Source organism: Cherax quadricarinatus, chromosome 2, assembly GCF_038502225.1.
Source record: "Cherax quadricarinatus isolate ZL_2023a chromosome 2, ASM3850222v1, whole genome shotgun sequence".
Taxonomy (NCBI): domain Eukaryota; kingdom Metazoa; phylum Arthropoda; class Malacostraca; order Decapoda; family Parastacidae; genus Cherax; species Cherax quadricarinatus.
The window spans coordinates 57,996,769-58,012,844 of record NC_091293.1 but is presented as its reverse complement, the minus strand read 5'-3'; the positions used below and the strand labels follow the sequence as shown (position 1 = coordinate 58,012,844).

General features: G+C 39.9%; 1 protein-coding gene across 8 annotated transcripts in view; it reads right to left on the bottom strand.

Annotated features, from left to right (window-relative positions):
• The window catches only part of LOC128684094 (enoyl-CoA delta isomerase 2-like), a 132,132-nt gene that overhangs the window by 113,951 nt on the left and 2,105 nt on the right, over nt 1-16,076 (bottom strand). The gene's annotated exons all lie outside the window — the stretch shown is intronic.

Below are 16,076 nucleotides of genomic sequence, written 5' to 3'. Positions count from 1 at the left end.
GACATGTAGAGAGAATGGAGCGAAACAGAGTGACTTCAAGAGTGTATCAGTCTGTAGTGGAAGGAAGGCGGGGTAGGGGTCAGTCTAGGAAAGGTTGGAGGGAGGGGGTAAAGGAGGTTTTGTGTGTGAGGGGCTTGGACTTCCAGAGGCATGCGTGAGCGTGTTTGATAGGAGTGAATGGAGACAAATGATTTTTAATACTTGACGTGCTGTTGGAGTGTGAGCAAAGTAACATTTATGAAGGGATTCAGGGAAACCGGCAGGCCGGACTTGAGTCCTGGAGATGGGAAGTACAGTGCCTGCACTCTGAAGGAGGGGTGTTAATGTTGCAGTTTAAAAACTGTAGTGTAAAGCACCCTTCTGGCAAGACAGTGATGGAGTGAATGATGGTGAAAGTTCTTCTTTTTCGGGCCACCCTGCCTTGGTGGGAATCGGCCAGTGTGATAAATAATAAAAAATAAAATATTTACTTTCAAGATTAAATATAAATATACATGCAGAAAACAATGACAAATAAAAATAAAGCACTAATAAAATGGATAAATGAACATTTAACATCACACTTACCTTTATTGACTTGACTTGTTGGTGTATGGGACACGTAGGAGGCAAGAGGAAGGCAAGTTTATTACGCTTTAATTTATTTTTTTTTTTATTATTATCACACTGGCCGATTCCCACCAAGGCAGGGTGGCCCGAAAAAGAAAAACTTTCACCATCATTCACTCCATCACTGTCTTGCCAGAAGGGTGCTTTACACTACAGTTTTTAAACTGCAACATTAACACCCCTCCTTCAGAGTGCAGGCACTGTACTTCCCATCTCCAGGACTCAAGTCCGGCCTGCCGGTTTCCCTGAATCCCTTCATAAATGTTACTTTGCTCACACTCCAACAGCACGTCAAGTATTAAAAACGCTTCAATATGATGCTAATATCTCTAAGGCTTATTTATCTATCACAATTCATCTAATGTGACATTATAAACAATATTAATAACACAGAAACATGATATATACACTAGAATGAATAAAATATGCCATAATGTATGAGAGGAGTAAATGGTGTTACAAAAAACGCAATTCTAAAAGCTTAGAGATCTCCAGTGAATACTAGAAAGGACTGCCCTTCTAGCATCCAGCCTGTTACTGGGTTTTCGTAACAAGTAGTCAGTATCCTTGTCCAATTATCCATTAGAATTCAGTATGATTCAATAGTGCTTCAGGATTACAACTGGTAGGCTACTAACTAGAGAAATTAAAATTTAATAAATTTATTAAGTCTAGAGGTATATTATCAAACTAAATTAAATTAATCACAGTAATCAAAATAATATTAATCTCTCTCGTATACAATAGTATTGTGCTGAAAGCACATATCACATTTATAATTCTTAAGTACCGTCTGGTACATTAACATTTAATAAGATATTACAAATATGTCAAGTTTGTGTGTATACATGTAAGTGCTCTAAGTAGTTCGCTATGTCTCACGACTCGACTAGACTTAAACAAGTGACTGACAAAGTCCTCAAATAAACTAACTTCTTGACCGACTGGCAACCAGAACAGTCTGCTTGAACAATAAAAAGAATGCTAAGCCCAATAGCAATACAACAAGCAACTGCGACACAGAATCAGGAACAAGGAGATAATATAACGACACTAAGTAGGGACCATCAGCAGATCCTCCACAGAAGTCACAAAACTCCCATACTACTGAATCTAAGTTCAGCATAAGAAAATCCCAGACTGTGACAATACACAGATACCAGTACAAGTTAGTAGGTCTGAAGCTACAGCTCAGGACCTGAGATGCTCAGAGTGTCTATGCGACACACAACCTCAGTACAACGTCGAAAATCACTAAGTCTATACAAGGTTCTGTGAACAGAGTTCTACAGAACTAACAAGAATAATGAGACAGACAATCTGTCCAACCACCAAGTGAGTCTAGAGCAGACTGAATACTTCAGGCGAGGTGAGGACACCCCCCCCTCGATCACGTGATAGCTCCGTGGACAGCAGTCGCCCAGCAAGAAGCCGGCAATATAACGAGCAAACAGCGATAATTACAGTAGTTAGACAATCAAGACTTGAACTGAGCACATAATATGTTACATCCTACCTAACAAAGGAAACTACGTCAAATAACAATATAAAGCAATACATTTGCGATTTAGCTATTATCGCAAATATAAGCAATATAAAATTAAATGAAAAGATAATAATTATATATATACATAATAATCATTGCAACCATTCAGGGGTTGCAACAATGGTGTAAGAGTTGTTGTTGGGTTTCAGGGCCGCCACTGAGAGAAGCCGTGTTGCTGGAGGTGGAGGCTTTTGCCACCATCACATTTAAGCAATGTATGTAATTTATAAATAAGAAATATTTAAATTTTAACTTATATAAAGTAAGTTTATTCAGCTATACACAAATATAGTTACATAGATTATCATACATAGCAGCATATGTGTAAAGTGCCCAGGATAACCCAAAAAAGTCAGAGTGCCTTACGTATTTCCATTGGGGTCCTTTTATATTTACACTTATATTTACTTTTATGCTTACACTTTTATGTTTACACTTACCTTGGAGGAGATGTTAGTTTAATTAGTTAGTTTGATGGAGGAGATGCTGGCAGATGTTTTGGGTGGTGGATGATAGCAGGGAGCCATATGTTCAGCAGCCCTACACACATCCAACAACATTGGACAGTTACTTTCGTGTTGTTTTTCTATCACTTACTCACTTAACTTATTTGCAATGCTGTTAATTCTACACTTTATCGCTGGCTGGCACTATAGCCTTTATCAATACCTACTGCTTTAGTATCGTACATATCATAAAATCACTGAATCACTGCAGAAGGCACATTCACCCCTCTCTCTTCCTCCTCCACTTTGGTACTTTGCTACGAGTTTTTTCTTGAATTTTATTGTGTTTCTTTCCTTATCACAGGGCTGGCACTAGAAACTTTCTTTGGGCCCCATGGTGGCTTATTTAGCTGTTACAAGCACTAAAAACAATGGAACAATACAAAATATTTCGCATGTATGCATGGAATCGACCGCAACAGCTTGTAAACAATGGCACACTGGCTATACACGGAGTCTTGGAGTGGCTGGGCCCACTCAGGGCACATGGACACGTTCAGGACGAAAGCCTTTTGACGAGTTTTTCGGCGTTGATAGAGCCAATATTTTGACGCCAAAGAGAGCCATTAGTCGATTTTGGCGTTAGACGATGCCGCCGTTAGTTGAGGGTCCACCATAATTGGGTTAATCCCATTACCAGACATGATGCTGTCAGGTTGACAGACAATAAAAGTATTCAGTTATGTATGACAGTTAACAAATTGGATGGACAAGATAATTAAGATACAAGTGAAAGAAAAATAAATTGTATCATGATTTCTACTAATTATGAGTTACTTTGCAAGAATTCATACTATAATAATTATATAGTAATAGTTCAAGATGTAGTTAAAAATTAAAGAGCAATATGTACAGTAGACCGTTGTTTAACATGGTAGCTACATTCCTGAAAACGCCATGTTAGACAAAACTGTGTTAGACAAACTGAAGAACTTATGGGAAAAATAAGGTTACATTTCTAGAAGCCTCCAAAAAGTCAAACAACTTTTATTTAGACCTCCAGACCTTACAAAATAAAAGTGATATGTAATTGTAGCGCACTGTCATGATATATTACTGCTTAAGACTACAAATGCAATAGAAATAATAGTATTTCTTACCTTAAATTGTGGATAATGGTGTTTGTGGATGATTGTGAAGAGAGTGGATATGGATGGTGTGGCCCTATTGGGCTGAGGAGGATGGTTGTTGGTTGTCGGCAGAAGTGGATGGTAGAGCTTCTGGTACTGAAGTCAATAGTTGTATTGGAGTGTGCATAAATTCTGTAATGGATCTCTGCGCTCTTTTACCCTGCAGTACATTATACAGCTGATGGTAAGGCATCATCAGCTGGTCTAAACCCCTTTCAAAGCACTGCTTCTAGATTTGTCAGGGTCCTCTTCAGTGAAAAAGTCTGCTAGTTTAGCAGCAGCATGGAACTGCTCATGTAACTGCTGCAATGTTAACTGCTTCTTCGGGTTCTTCTTCAACTTCTTCTGTTATCTCCCTCCCTTGTATCTGTGCATTGAGCTCTGCCAACATTTCCTCTGGACTCCTGTCTTCATCATCTTCTAAGAGCTCATTCACATCTTCTACATTCATATCTTCAAAACCATCACCTGGTAATCTCCTTGCCAGCTGAACAATTTCCTGAACCTGACTCTCAAGCAAGGGAAAAAAAGTGAAAGAATTAACTACAGAAGGCCATAACTTTCCCCAGCTTGCATTTAATGTTGATTGGAGCACTTCATTCCATGCACTTCTAGCATAGCTGATGGCATCTGCAATGTTAAATTTATTCCAGAAGCTTGGTACTGCCAAGTTGGAGTTAGAGTCCATTGATGCAACTAGTTTTTTCATAACTTTTTTTGTGTAGTTACACTTGAATGACTTAATAACTCCCCAATCCAGTAATTGTATTAGAGACATATTTGGAGGTAAAAATACAACTTTTACATGTGGGATCACATCCAGCAAAACTTGTGGATGAGTACAGGAATTATCAAGAATGTTCAAAAGAGCAACTCATGTCCTTTCACCCACCATTACAACATTGTTTAACAAATCATTAGAGATCAACATTTTTGTGACAGCACCCACACACCAAGGGTTACCCCCAATACACAACTGTGGAGACCCAATTCATGTAAATAACTACAGATCAGTACAGTGGAACCTCTACTAATGAGCGCATCCACATGCGAGTTTTTCCAGATACGAGCAGCTGATCAGTCAACTTTTTGCTTCCATAGGCGAGTGAAATTTCCAGATGCGAGCGGGCCTCAAAGGGGGTTCTTTGATGCTGGTGAGGGGCTCTTGATCTAGGGAATTGAATCTCAGGACTTTCTTATTGAAACTTGAGCAATGTATGATGAAAAGATGTTTCTTAATGTACACCAAAATTGAAAGAAATCTGACTGTAAATAACAGAGTTCACTTCATAGCTGTTAGCCAGCCCTTAGCAGTATATTTTCATACCGTTTTTATAGTTGTATTCTTTTTTTTTTTTTTTTTGTTTTTATCTCAGTTGATAGAATGGAAGATATATTACAGAAATAGATATGATTTTGATTGCTTTCACAATGAAAAGTACCTTGAAATTGAGCTCAAAGTACCAGAAATGTTTGATTTTGGAATGGCCACTCAGTGGCCATTCCAATATGCATTCACGAATGGGTTGACATTATTTAAACAATTATTACAATAATGCAGTAGTCTGCATAACAGTAAATCTTCCATTTTTTTGTCTGAATAAAAATTCCAAATGGTAAACAAGAGTATTATTATAAGAATACATATGTACAAATAATAATATGTATAATGTAATAATTATGTACGTAATAATATACGTAATATAATATAAATTGTAAAGTAAAAGGACACAAGTGCAAATAATGTGACATTGTATTGTGGCAACGTTTCGCTCTCCAGGAGCTTTGTCAAGCCGAAACGTTGCCACAATAAAATGTCACATTAGTTGCACTTGTGTCCTTTTACTTTACATAAGAACATAAGAACATAAGAACGAAGGAACACTGCAGCAGGCCTACTGGCCCATGCGAGGCAGGTCCAAGTCTCCTACCAGCTTAAGTCAATGCACCCAACCTAGTCAGGTCAGGTCACCTGATACGTAATTATAATATTAATAATAATAATACAGTGGATTCTCAACTTACGATATTAATCCGTTCCAGAGAGCTCATTGTTAGATGAAATTATCGTTATTTGAATTAATTTTTCCCATAAGAAATAATGGAAATCCAATTAAACTGTTCCAGACACCCAAAAGTATAAAAAAAAAAATTTTACCACATGAAATATACATTTTCCTACACAGAAAAAGAAGGCCACATGCACAATATGAAGAATAAATAACACTTACCTTTATTGAAGATGTAGTGATGAGTGATGAGACACTGTTTTTCTTGAACACTCTGGGATTTTCAGAGTGATACATGAGTAAAGGCTTCACTTTGCAATCCCCACTAGCATTACAAGAAAACATGAGAGTTAGCCTGTCTTTCATAGGCTTGTGTCCTGGGAGTGCCTTTTCCTCCTGAGTAATGTAGGTCCTGTTTGGCATTTTCTTCCAGAACAGGCCTGTTTTGTCATAATTAAACACTTGTTGGGGTTGGTATTTTTCAGCTTCACCATGCCTTATCACACTGTGTATGTCACTACAATTCTTAAATCTCTCAAACCAACCTTTGCTGGCCTTAAATTCACCAATATGAGCACTAGTTCCAGGTATTTTTCCTTGTTCACCTGGGAGTTAGTCGACTAGTGTGGGTCGCATCCTGGAAGACAAGATTAAGGACCACCAACAGCAGCAGTTGACGGTGGTGCAGCAACAGCTGACGGTGGTGCAGCAGCAGCTGACCATGGTGCAGCAGGAGCTGACAGTGGTGCAGCAACAGATGACGGTGGTGCAGCAGCAGCTGACTGGGGTACGATAATATTTCTCACCCTTTTTACCATAGGGTTGGCACTAGAAGCTTTCTTTGGGCCCATGGTGGCTTATTTAGCAGTTACAAACACTAAAAGCAATGGAATAATACCAAATTTATCGAATGTATGCGTGCAACTGTCCACCCAGGCTTGTAAACAATGGCACTAGCTGAGCTGAGGCACTGTGGCCAGACGGACCCCGTTCAGGACGAATGATGTAAGTCGAGTTTTTCTTCATAGGTTGGGGAAATTTTTTTACCCATCTTAAGTCGATTTTATCGCTAGATGAGGCCTTCGTAAGTCGAGGGTCAACTGTACTATAAGTGAGTTTCAGCTCGCCACCACAAGATGGCAGTGTTCATCAAAACATAGCCGCTCAGGGAGGGAAATCTTGTGTTTTCCTTACATTTCGTGCAGTCATTTTGTGAAATTTCTTCTTTCTAACCATGGGTCCTAAGAAAGCAAGTGCAAAGGGGAGTACTGAGAAGAAAAAGCAGGAAATAATACATTTATTTATTTTTTATTTATTTATTTATAATTTGAGCACACTTACAGAGGTACAAAAAAAAATACAGATAAGAGCAGCATGCCAAAGCCACTTATACTATGCATAGCATTACGGGCTGGCTTAAAATTAACTTAAGATTAACTAAGCAATGATGAAATCAGTGAAAAACATTAATGTAAACTGATTACTATAAAGCACAAGTGAGTATTACAAAGACAGGTCATATGGTTGCATGCATTGTTGTAAATTCAGTAGAATGGAGTATTCTGTTAGGTAGTGAATTTAAAAAATAATAAAGTTAGATTGGGTTTTAGGTTTAACATTTATGTGATATAATTGTGAGAAACATTTAAGATATACAATTTATAAGGTTCAGTTATTCAGTATTTATTTGGTTTTGGGTGAGTAAGTGATCTTTGAGAAGAGACTTGAATTTATAAACAGGTAGTGTTTCTTTTATATTAACAGGTAATGAATTCCAGATTTTAGGGCCTTTTATGTGCATTGAGTTTTTGCATAGCGTGAGATGGACACGAGGAATATCAAAGAGTGATCTGTGCCTTGTGTTATGGTCATGTGTTCTGTTGAGGTTGGCAAGGAGATGTTTGAGGGGAGGGTTAATATCAGAGTTGAGTGTTCTATGTATGTAATAGGTGCAGTAATAAGTATGGATGTTTTGTATGGTGAGTAGGTTGAGTGTATTGAATATTGGTGGAGTGTGCTGCCTGTAGTGAGAATTTGTTATCATTCTAACTGCAGCCTTTTGTTGGGTAATTAGTGGTCTGAGATGGTTACTTGTTGTTGAGCCCCATGCACAAATTCCATAGGTGAGATAGGGGTAAATAAGAGAGTGATATAGGGCCAGGAGGGCTGACTGTGGAGCATAGTACCGTATCTTCGATAGTATGCCTACAGTCTTGGAAATTTTCTTACAAATTTGTTGTATATGTGTATGAAATTTGAGTCTATTATCAAGGTGGATTCCTAAGAATTTTCCCTCTGTTAGCTTTGTGATAGGTGATCCGTTTATCATTATGTTAAGAGGGACATCTGTAGCTCTGTTACCAAACTAGGTGTAGCATTAAGAGTGTACCATTAAGAGTGTACCATTAAGAGTGTACCATTAATAGTATACCATTATGAGTGAACCATTAAGAGTGTACCATTAAGAGTGTACCATTAAGAGTGTACCATTAAGAGTGTACCATTAAGAGTGTACGATTAAGAGTGCAGCGATTAAGCGATAGAATAAGGATGATTTAATGGAGTTTGCCTTACAAACACTCCATTTTCTGTTATAATAAAAGCATGGGAAGGTATGCCAGAGGAGCAGGAATAGCCGCCGTGGAGGCCCTATACACCATAACAACAATGGCTGCTGCTTCCGCCTTCACTAACACTACAAATATACGTAATATTTCATTCATTCTAGTGTATATATCATGTTTCTAAGTTATTAATATTGTTTATTATGTCATATTAGATGAATTGTGATAGGAGTATTTTATGGTGCCTGGAATTCCACTGGAACGAATTAATTCCAATTCAATTAATTTAAATGAGGAAGACTCTGCAAACAAGCAAATCCACATGCGAAGAAGGTCATGGAATTGATTAAACTCGTTAGTGGAAGTTCCACTGTATCTAACTTACCATTGTTATCCAAATTTTTCAAAAAATTAATACAAGAGATATTATATTCTTTTCTGACATTATGCAATACAGCCTCTCCTCACTTAACAACAGAGTTCTGTTCCTAAGACCAAGGTAACCCAGTCTGAAAATCAATTTAAGACTCTTCTCAAAAGCCACATAATCACCCTAGACTAAATACTCAATACTCAATATTTAACATTACCAATAAATCTACCAAGTACCTAAATCTTAAAACTTCATGACTACACAACCAAGCTCATATATTGACAAACTGCCACATAGAAGTATACATACCTACCAAATCCAGCATTGCCCTTCACCAAATTATTGCAGTCTCATACTGCAAATAACTGTAAACTACTGAAAACTACTCCTGAATCATGTTTCAAAAAAAGCATTTTTGAATACATGAATATATCCTTTGGTTTGCATAAATCAGATTCACTTATAATTAATACTGTAATAATTAACACTGTACAACTATGATAATTTCTTTAGTGATAAGTAGTCAGTAAGCCATTAAATTAAGTCATCCCATAATGCCTAGACATAATAGAGGCTTTCTTTGCACTGCAAAAAATTAGTATTGTAAAAATATAATCTCAATGTACTACTTGCAAAGAAATAAATGAATTTGAATTTTGAATTCTTCAAACTTGTCCAACCTTTGGACGAAGACCTACTTCGACTAGTGGATGGTACCACTATGACCCTGCCTCCTCCTGCTTCGCCTCACCTGACTACAGTATATAAGCCACGTCTCCGGCCCTATGCTGTACATTCTACAAAATTGATGGACTGAACACATCGACTCCCTTTACAGGCGCTCCCTTTACAGGCGACGGAAAAGAATAACAGAGCGGCTAAAAGAGGCCAATTTATCTGAAATGCGTAGGAAGTCACTGGTCAGAGAAATAGCAAGCATCGAACTTAAGCTAAAGGAATCTTATAGGAGTCAGGAATCGCGGGAAGAACTAAAAGCCATAAATGAAATTGAAAGAAACCCAAAATATTTGTTTTCCTATGCCAAATCAAAGTCGAGAACAACGTCCAGTATTGGGCCCCTACTTAAACAAGATGGGTCCTACACAGATGACAGCAAGGAAATGAGTGAGCTACTCAAGTCCCAATATGACTCAGTTTTTAGCAAGCCGCTAACCAGACTGAGAGTCGAAGATCAAAATGAATTTTTTATGAGAGAGCCACAGAATTTGGTTAACACAAGCCTATCTGATGTTATCCTGACGTCAAATGACTTCGAACAGGCGATAAATGACATGCCCATGCACTCTGCCCCAGGGCCAGACTCATGGAACTCCGTGTTCATCAAGAACTGCAAGAAGCCCCTATCACGAGCTTTTACTATCCTATGGAGAGGGAGCATGGACACGGGGGTCGTCCCACAGTTACTAAAAACAACAGACATAGCCCCACTCCACAAAGGGGGCAGTAAAGCAATAGCAAAGAACTACAGACCGATAGCACTAACATCCCATATCATAAAAATCTTTGAAAGGGTCCTAAGAAGCAAGATTGCCACCCATCTAGAAACCCATCAATTACACAATCCAGGGCAACATGGGTTTAGAACAGGTCGCTCCTGTCTGTCTCAACTATTGGATCACTACGACAAGGTCCTAGATGCACTAGAAGACAAAAAGAATGCAGATGTAATATATAGACTTTGCAAAAGCCTTCAACAAGTGTGACCATGGCATAATAGCGCACAAAATGCGTGCTAAAGGAATAACAGGAAAAGTTGGTCAATGGATCTATAATTTCCTCACAAACAGAACACAAAGAGTAGTAGTCAACAGAGTAAAGTCCGAGGCAGCTACGGTGAAAAAGCTCTGTTCCACAAGGCACAGTACTCGCTCCCATCTTGTTCCTCATCCTCATGTCTGACATAGACAAGGATGTCAGCCACAGCACCGTGTCTTCCTTTGCAAATGACACCCGAATCTGCATGACAGTGTCTTCCATTGCAGACACTGCAAGGCTCCAGGTGGACATCAACCAAATCTTTCAGTGGGCTGCAGAAAACAATATGAAGTTCAACGATGAGAAATTTCAATTACTCAGATATGGTAAACACGAAGAAATTAAATCTTCATCAGAGTACAAAACAAATTCTGGCCACAAAATAGAGTGAAACACCAACGTCAAAGACCTGGGAGTGATCATGTTGGGGGATCTCACCTTCAAGGATCATAACATTGTATCAATCGCAGCTGCTAGAAAAATGACAGGATGGATAATGAGAACCTTCAAAACTAGGGATGCCAAGCCCATGATGACACTCTTCAGGTCACTTGTCCTATCTAGGCTGGAATATTGCTGCACACTAACATCACCTTTCAAGGCAGGTGAAATTGCTGACCTAGAAAATGTACAGAGAACCTTCACGGCGCACGTAACGGAGATAAAACACCTCAATTACTGGGAGTGCTTGAGGTTCCTGAACCTGTATTCCCTGGAACGCAGGCGGGAGAGATACATGATTATATACGCCTGGAAAATCCTAGAGGGACTAGTACCGAACTTGCACACGAAAATCACTCACTACGAAAGCAAAAGACTTGGCAGATGATGCAACATCCCCCCAATGAAAAGCAGGGGTGTCACTAGCACATTAAAAGACCATACAATAAGTGTCAGGGGCCCGAGACTGTTCAACTGCCTCCCAGCATACATAAGGGGGATTACCAATAGACCCCTGGCAGTCTTCAAGCTGGCAATGGACAAGCACCTAAAGTCGGTACCTGACCAGCCAGGCTGTGGCTCGTACGTTGGTTTGCGTGCAGCCAGCAGCAACAGCCTGGTTGATCAGGCTCTGATCCACCAGGAGGCCTGGTCACAGACCGGGCCGCGGGGGCGTTGACCCCCGGAACTCTCTCCAGGTAAACTCCAGGCAGAGGGACTGATTACCTCAAACTCCTCCTCTCCTTACACCTTTCTGCTTTGTACTGGACTGATGAAGCCACTGTGTGGCAAAACATTTCCTACATAAAGATTCCCATATGTTGCGTAAGTGTCTCAGTCTTCAACTTGTCAGTTTTGAAACCATTCATCACAACTGTCAGACAATGCATCATCATGGGATCTTGATACAAAGAATTCTTCAAACTTGTCCAACCTTTGGACGAAGACCTACTTCGACAAGTGGATGGTACCACTATGACCCCGCCTCCTCCTGCTTCGCCTCACCTGACTACAGTATATAAGCCACATCTACGGCCCTATGCTGTACATTCTACAAGACTGATGGACTGAACACATCGACTCCAGGCAGAGGGACTGATTACCTCAAACTCCTCCTCTCTTTACACCTTTCTGTTTTGTATTGGACTGATGAAGCCACTGTGTGGCGAAACGTTTCCTAAATAAAGATTCGCATATGTTGCATAAGTGTCTCAGTCTTCTACCTGGAGTATACCTGGAGAGGGTTTCGGGAGTCAATGCTCCTGCGGCCCAATCTATGACCAGGCCTCATGGTGGATCAGGGCCTGATCAATCAGGCTGTTACTGCTGGCCACACAGAACCCGATGTACAAACCACAGCCCAGCTGGTCAGGTACTGACTTTAGGTGCCTGTCTAGCGTCTTCTTGAAGACAGCCAGGGGCCTACTGATAATCCCCCTTATGTATGCTGGGAGGCAACTGAAAAGTCTTGGGTCACTGACACTCATTGTGTTGTCTCTTATCATGCTAATGGCACCCCTGCTTTTCATTGAGGGGATGTTGCATCATCTGCCGAGTCATTTGCTTTCATAGGGAGTGATTTTCATGTGCAAGTTTGGTACTAATCCCTCTAGGATTTTCCAAGTGCATAAATCATGTAACTCTCCTGCCTGCAATTTAGCAAGTACAGGTTGAGGAACTTCAAGTGTTCCCAGTAATTGAGGTGTTTAATCGCAGTTATGTGTGCTGTGAGGATTCTCTGTACAATTTCTAAGTCAGCAATTCCACCTGCTGTGAAAGGTGCTGTCAGTGTGCAGCAACATTCCAGCCTAGATAGAACAAGTAACTTGAAGAGTGTCATCATGGGCTTCGTATCCCTAGTTTTGAAGGTTCTCATTATCCATCCCGTCATTTTTCTACCAGATGCGATTGAAACAATGTTATGGTTTTTGAAGGTGAGATCCTCTGACATTATCACTCCCAGGTCTTTTACATTAGTTTTTCGCTCTATTGTGTGGTTGGAATTTTTGTACTCCAATGTAGTTTTAATTTCCTCACGTTTTCCATATCGGAGTAAGTGAAATTTCTCATCATTGAACTTCATATTGTTTTCTGTGGCCCATTTAAAGATTTGGTTGACGTTTGCCTGGAGTCTTGCAGTGTCTTCAATGGAGGACACTGTCATGCAAATTTGGGTGTCATCTGCAAAGGAAAATACGGTACTGTGGCTTACATCCCTGTGTATGTCAGATAGGAGGATGAGAAACAGGATGGGAGCAAGTACTGTGCCTTGTGGAACAGAGCTTTTCAGCGAAGCCGCCTCGGACTTTACCCTGTTTACTACTACTCTTTGTGTTCTATTTGTTAGGAAATTATAGATCACCTGCCAACTTTTCCTGTTATTCCTTTATCATGCATTTTGTGCACTATTACACCATGGTCACACTTGTCAAAGGCTTTTACACAGTCTGTGTATACTACATCTGCATTTTGTTTGTCTTCTAGAGCATCCAGAACCTTGTCACAATGGTCCAGTAGTTGGGACAGACAGGAGCAACCTTCTCTAAACCCATGTTGCCCTGGGTTGTGTAACCGATGGGAATCTAGATGGGTGGCGATCTTGCTTCTTAGAAATCTTTCAAAGATTTTTATGATATGGGATGTTGGTGCTATCAGTCTGTAGTTCCTTGCTATTACGGATTGCGAAAAAGATTTAGGAGCCCTGGTTAGCAGTAATCTGAAACCAAGACAACAGTGCATAAGTGTTCACAATAAAGCTAACAGAATCCTTGGCTTCATATCAAGAAGCATAAATAATAGGAGTCCTCAGGTTGTTCTTCAACTCTATATATCCTTGGTTAGACCTCATTTAGATTATGCTGCACAGTTTTGGTCACCGTATTACAGAATGGATATAAATGCTCTGGAAAATGTACAAAGGAGGATGATATAGTTGATCCCATGTATCAGAAACCTTCCCTATGAGGATAGACTGAGGGCCCTGAATCTGCACTCTCTAGAAAGGTGTAGAATTAGGGGGATATGAATGAGGTGTATAAATGGAAGACAGGAATAAATAAAGGGAATGTAAATAGCGTGCTGAAAATATCTAACCTAGACAGGACTCGCAGCAATGATTTTAAGTTGGAAAAATTAAGATTCAGGAAGGATATAGGAAAGCACTGGTTTAGTAATAGAGTTGTGGATGAGTGGAGCAAACTCCCAAGTACAGTTATAAAGGCTAAAATGTTGTGTAGTTTTAATAATAGGTTAGATAAATACATGAGTGGGTGTGGCTGGGTACGAGTTAGCCCTGATTAGCTTGTGCTACTAGGTCAGTTGCCGGGTTAATTTCTTAAGTGAATGTGACCTGACCTGACTAGGTTGGGTGCATTGGCCTAAGCCGGTAGGAGACTTGGGCCTGCCTCGCATGGGCCAGTAGGCCTGCGGCAGTGTTCCTTCTTTCTTATGTTCTTATATGTTCTTTACTGCCCCCTTTGTGGAGTGAGGCTATATCTGCTGTTTTTAGCAGCTGTGGGATGACCCCTGTGTCCATGCTCCCTCTCCACAGAATGTTAAAATTGCATGATAGGGGCTTCTTGCAGTCTTGATGAACATGGAGTTCCGTGAGTCTGGTCCTGGGTCGGAGTGTATGGGTATATCATTTATCGCGTTTTCGAAGTCACTTGGCACCATGGTAATATCAGATAGGTTCAAGTCTGCTTGTGTGTTGTGATTATGGGCACACACTGTAAGGCTTAACAGTGTGAGGTGGTTGTGGACACGCAGTAAAAAGCTCACTGGTATGTGTGATTTTGGGTAGGTGTTACAGTAGGGACCCCCGTATCCGCGGGTCCAGTATCAACAGTTTCAGTTATCCACAGTTTACTGTGACCCAGAAATAACCTTTAATTTTGTTTAATAATGACCTCAAAATGCAAAAGTAGTGATGGTGAAAGTTCTTCAAAGCCTATGATAAGCCATGAAGTGCTTCCAATCAGTGAAAAAGTGATAATTCTCCACTTATTATCCATAATTTATCAATCAAACATTATAATAGGTATGTATATATACATTTCACTACTATCCATGGTTTTGGTATCTACAGTAGGTCCTTGGAACGTATCCCCCATGGATACAGGGATCCTATTGTATCAAGCCACTCGTATGTGGTAGTTTTGGGCAGGTGGTACAAGGCTCACTGGTGTGTGGTGTCTGTGAACATGCAGTGCAAGTCTCATCGGTGTGCAACAGTTGTTGGCACCTGGTGTAAAGCTCACTGGCATGTGATGGTCACTGCTGAGTCAGCAGCTGTTTAAAATGTTTTAAGCGGTAAAGTATTATAGCAATAGCTGCCAACAACTATTCGATGGAACTTCATTATTTTACGCTTTTCAATACATACAACATGTGATGAAATTAAGACACATGTGCAAAATCCATCCAGTGGCTTTATCAATACAAATTCTAGGACATAGCTTGAAGATAGTAGGACTATATACAGAAGATGAGGTAATCAGTCCCTCAACCTAGGAGTAGGTGCAAAGAGCACCATAGTCGTGGAGATTCTGAAGCAGAAGCAAGGAGCCTGGCGCTTATATAGTAACGTCAGGTGTAGCAGACGAGGGCATAGTCACTGGTAGGCGGGATTCCCCAGTGGAAGTAGGTCCTTCCCAAAGAGATGGGTTAGTTGTAGTAGTAGTTGTCGTAGTTGTGAAGGTTATGTACATGTCCTCAGAATCAAGATTCCATGATGTTGCAGTGTCTGACAAGTTGTGCAAGAATGGTATATAATACCGACAAGATGTGTCTTAATTTCATCTTGTCGGTATTATATACCATTCTTGCACAACATACAACATGTGTACATCATGTAATAAGCATTTTTTTTTGTGCAACTTTTGTTTGGGTAGATAACAAAAATTGCTTGGGTTATATTTCAATTAGTTAAGGTTAGATTAAGTAAGCTAATGTTTGGTTAGGTTACGTATCCTAAAAACGCCGCTCATCTTTGTTACACTGGAAAAGGTGCGAGACATGCCTCAAGGCTGCAGGACCTAAGTAAATGTATGCATTTTACTTATAATATATCACCCAAAATAATTTGCACAAGAAATGATTCTGTGCTGTGCATAGGCTGTAT